This window comes from Rhagoletis pomonella, unplaced genomic scaffold, assembly GCF_013731165.1.
Source record: "Rhagoletis pomonella isolate Grant_MI unplaced genomic scaffold, Rhpom_1.0 Rhpom_scaffold_00006, whole genome shotgun sequence".
Classification (NCBI taxonomy): Eukaryota; Metazoa; Arthropoda; class Insecta; order Diptera; family Tephritidae; genus Rhagoletis; species Rhagoletis pomonella.
The window spans coordinates 71,739,688-71,744,778 of NW_023458560.1; positions in this window are offsets into that span (position 1 = coordinate 71,739,688).

A 5,091-nucleotide genomic window follows, 5' to 3' on the forward strand; every position below is an offset into this window, starting at 1 on the left:
CGCGCTTAGGGATTATAACCCTTACTAAGTAGAATTCTCCTTTCTGTATTGCCGGAAAAGAAGGGCGGACGTATTTTTGAGCAGAACTTTCCTCTGCGTAGGCGGCTTTCAGCCGCGCTTAGGGATTAAAACCCTTACTAAGTAGAAGTAAATAATTCATATTAGAAAAAACGAAATGATCCATATGCACACTTTCGTTAGAAAACCGAAATAATGCATATAACAAAAACCGAAATAATGCATGCATGCACAATTTCAGTTCAAAACCGAAATAATGCATATGGCAAATACCGAAATAAAGCATACATGCACAGTTTCGGATGAAAACCGAAATAATGCATATGTGAAAGACGAAGGTATGCATACATGCACAGTTTCGGTTGAAAACCGAAATAATGCATATAACAAAAACCGAAATAATGCATGCATGCACAGTTTCGGTTGAAAACCGAAATAATGCATATGAAAAACCCGAAGTAATGCATACATGCACAGTTTCGGTCGAAAACCGAAATAATGCATATGAGAAAATACCAAAATTATGCATATGCATACTTTCGTTTTAAAAGCGAAATAATGCATATGAAAAAAAACGAAGTAATGCATACATGCACAGTTTCGGTTTAAAACCGAAATAATGCATATGGTAAAAACCGAAATAAAGCATACATGCACAGTTTCGGTTGAAACCGAAATAATGTCTAAATGCACAGTTTCCATATGCGCAATTTCGGTGCCCCTAAATATTCAACGGTAATTTTTAATGACTAGAAACTTGCACTTTAGTGTACTTCATTGAATGGGCTGCAAAGCTGCATACCCGAAAATTTTCTAAATTTCAAAATAAAAAATTGAAATCTTGATAACAATTTTTTTTGAAGTTTGATTAATTTTTATGCAATTTATGCAAGCTTTTAAACTTTTATTATTGTGGTTTCTGTTATAGATTGAATAATGTTTTAAAGGAAAAAATTAAAAACAAATAAATAAACATAATTTGCAAACAATATCATTTTGAATTTCGTTGCTAATTAGTTGATCGCATCTGTGTGTACTAAAATGCCTAATAGGAAGTTAGTTGCAGCTTTTCACAGATACCTATTCCACTGAAAATGATGTGTAAAAGCTGTAACTAACTTTAGTGTCAACTTTATTTTGATCATGAATAAGCCCCATTATTTACATGTAATACGAGTATTGCAGTGAAAAATCATCATTCAACACATTGGTCCGTATGCATAAAAACTAAGCAATTGCTTTTACTTAAAATTTCATAACTTTCACTTAAATGTATTTGAACAAATCGAGTAAAAGGTCTGAGATTTTAAGAAAAGGTATTTGCTTAGGTTATATGCATATGGCATATTTTCTCGAAATAACTGTTCATAAAACTCAAACATAACTTTTCGAGAAAAACCACTTTGCTAACAAGTGCAATTGCTGCTTTTGTACGTTTTTGTCAATGTGTCCATCTTTAAAGTGAGTTTGGGAAAAAACTAAGGCACCTAGAAAACTGGGGTTTGTTGCATTGAAAAAAGCGCAGCAACTACAATAAGAATCGTTAAAAGAAAAAAAACGATTTTTGCGATCCAAATGCCGCCGGCAAATCACCAATGAGTTTGCATATTTGCATAGCTTTCACATATTTATTAGATAACAAATCTACGTTTTGGTGTTAAAGCATTCCCTGGCATATGTTTTAGTAAATTAATTTTCATTAATTTAACCAAGAATTTTAATAATTTTTTTATTAAATGAATGCCGCGAAAAAGAAAATCCAAACCAAAGCACTTAACATTGATACAAATTAACAAAATTGTATCTCCGCTCAGCTCTGTTAATTTGCCGCTCAGATCTGTTAATTTTCCGCTCTCAATTTTCGATTCGAGTGGTGAGCTTCCAGAGCGATTTTGGTAGTGTTTGACAATTCACACGGCTATTCGTAATTGCTGCTTCTCTGTTTTAAACGTTCTCTGATAAAAGTAAAAACAAAGATAAATGTAAAGAAAAAGATGAGGATGATGATATCGATAAAAGTAGAGATGAAGATAGAGGAAGAAAGATTAAAATAAAGGTAATTATAGAGAAGAGGATATAGATAGAGACACAGAGACTCAATCTGCGAACTTTTTTGGGATTTTAGAGATTTTCGGGATTCCCGCGACTTATCGATATAATAATCGAAATTTTTTCATTGTTGTTATCTACATTTTTATCGATTTTGTTATCGAAATTTTCATTGATATTGTTATCGATTTTGCTATCGATATTTTCGGAACTTGCCGATATAATAATCGATTTTGTTATCTATTTTTTAGTCGATATTTCAAACGATTTTGTTGTCGATATTGGTATTGGTTTTGTTATCGATATTGTTATAGACTTTGTTATCGATAATGTTATCAATTTTGTTATAAATTATTTATCGATTCTGTTATTGATTATTTAAAGATTTTTTTATTGATATTTTTATCGAATTTGTTATCGATATTGTTATCGATTATTTATGGATTTTGTCATCGATATTTTTGATCGATTTTGTTATCGATATTTTTATCGTTTTTATAATCGATTTTTGTTATCAATTATTTATCGCTTTTGTTATCGATGTTTTTTATCGATTTTCTAATCGATTTTGCTACCAATGATATTATAAATTTTGCTATTGAGATTTATATCGAATTTGTTATCGATATTTTATTGGAGGTTACTATAGATTTTGTTATTGATAGAATATAAAGATAAAAATGAAGATAAAGGAAAACAGAATAACATATATGTTATTAAAACGAACAAAGGTAGAGGATATAGATAGAAAAAATACAAAAAATATTGCCTTACGCAAAAGCAGATGTATGTATGTACATATGTATATTGGTTATGAGATAAAATAGATATGTAACGTAAGTTTCACTTCTCTAGTGTGGCCCAGGCGCACTTACTTGTTTGTGTCTCCCCTCTATTCCAGTTTAAAGTAACGCATGTTTTAAAATTGCCCAAAGATTGTTGCATCTTCTTCTTTATTTTCGAAGCTGGACAGCTGGTTTGATTTGAAATACTACATATGTATATTCTTCCACATTGCTGAACTTGCTTTGCATTAATTAAGAAGGGCTTTTAAATAACATTTTACACAAATCCCGAAGTAAAATAATGGAAGACTGTGCCTCATAAAATTGAATAAGTTCACTTTGAAACGAATATTTCTCAAAAATGCGCAAAGTGCTTTGCAGATATTTAAGCTTACTAATATATAAAACCTAATTAAACAAGATCAAAAAAAGAACCTCGCGCATTTTGGGAAATAGACGAATTGAAAAATTCGTCATGAAAAAAAATTAGTTTACAACAATTTATTCCTTACACCTCAGAAAGCAAAGAAATTATGTAATGATGAAGAGCTGTAAAAGAATCAACACACATTCCTACTTCAATGCATAGTACTTTATAAACTTATAGTAACCGTAAACATTATAAAACATACTTTGATAACACATGTGAACTAGCTTTCGATATCGGAAGGAATTTTTTTCTGACTGAAAAGTAAACTTTGACTACTGGTAGCAGTTAGGAACTCAATGTTTATACACGAGATTTGGTACTTTGTTATGACTCTGCTGTATATATATTTTATCTTAAATACCAACTTTCGAAACTTTCTCTATAAAGCGGAACTATTGTGCGACGGTAATATATGTTCCCACGAATATAAGATTCTGTCTCAGATGTGGAATAATATCTCGTGTTGTCATAGAATTTTAGAATTTAGACTAAGGCAGTCTGCACTCGGCTCGTATAGCTTTAGACGCGTATAAAATTGTTTATGCAGCAACGATTCCTCTACGCCTCAAGATCTGCATACGAAGGAACTTCAAAGCGTCAAAGTATCAGGAAAAAAATGTTAAGTCATGCCAAATAATTATTTCTTTAATTAATTTTCAGTTATTTTTCTATTATTTGCACGACTTTTATTGTTTTATCGGTTTTTTTATGAAACTTCTTCTTCTTTCTCTTTTCTAAGCGTACGTACGCCTTGCTTTGACGAATTCGTGAAGCTGACGACTCGTATACAGCCCTACATTTAAATGCACGTGTGCGGCAACTTTCGTATGTATCATCTAATATGCATCTAATTGCTATACGGCCCATGTGTAGACTGCCTAAGACCTTATTAACACCCATATTTTGATACACATTACAATTACCTAATGCAGGTGGCAACCCTAATACATATAGTTTAGAAAGAAACCCTTTTCAAAAACATTTCGATTGACACGCATATTGCAGCAATTACTTAACATTAGTTGAATTTTATTTTTAATCGGATGGCAACCCTAGTAGAACACCTCAATAATATTCTAAATGCTTAATTTGAAGGTTACTTAACAAACTTGAGTTTTATTTTAATTTTTCAAAGAGAGCTTATGAATAATTAATTTAAATTTCACTTTTCAAACAGGTGGCAACCCCTTTAAAAATATTTTCATACTAAAACTTTTTTAAGCCTCTTGGCAGCGTGGCAGCGCTCCTCCATGAGTCTAGAATTGATTTTATATATTTATCTCCATACCAAGTTCCAGTACTCTATCATAAATATTTCCTGTGATATGCAGCATGAAAAATTTATCGAAAGCATGAATTTTACTAGATGCATCTGCTAAAACTTAAGAGAGATATCATATGTGTTAATCTATATGTAGTGTAAATAAAAGAAAAGATTGCGCTTGCAACGATTTGAAATAAAATAAAATGTATGAAATCATCAATTACCAGAGACTGCCCACTGTCAATCTACGGTTTATAACTGCCCAATCAAAAAGTAAATATAAATAAGCGGCTTGTAACAACATAACATGTAAGTACTATACAGATGTAAACTTGTATAAATAAAAAATGTGGCAAAAGCGACGTGTAAAGGATCGACTGCAACAAACGACATGCAACTGCAACACTGCGCAAAATGTTTGTGCATACGGACTGATGTGCTTGCGTTTACTTACCAGTGCGCGCATGCGTACTGCGTTCGAGATATGGACGCTTGCTTTGTGATAGGTAGCATGTATAATTAACAAATAATTGATGCATGAATTA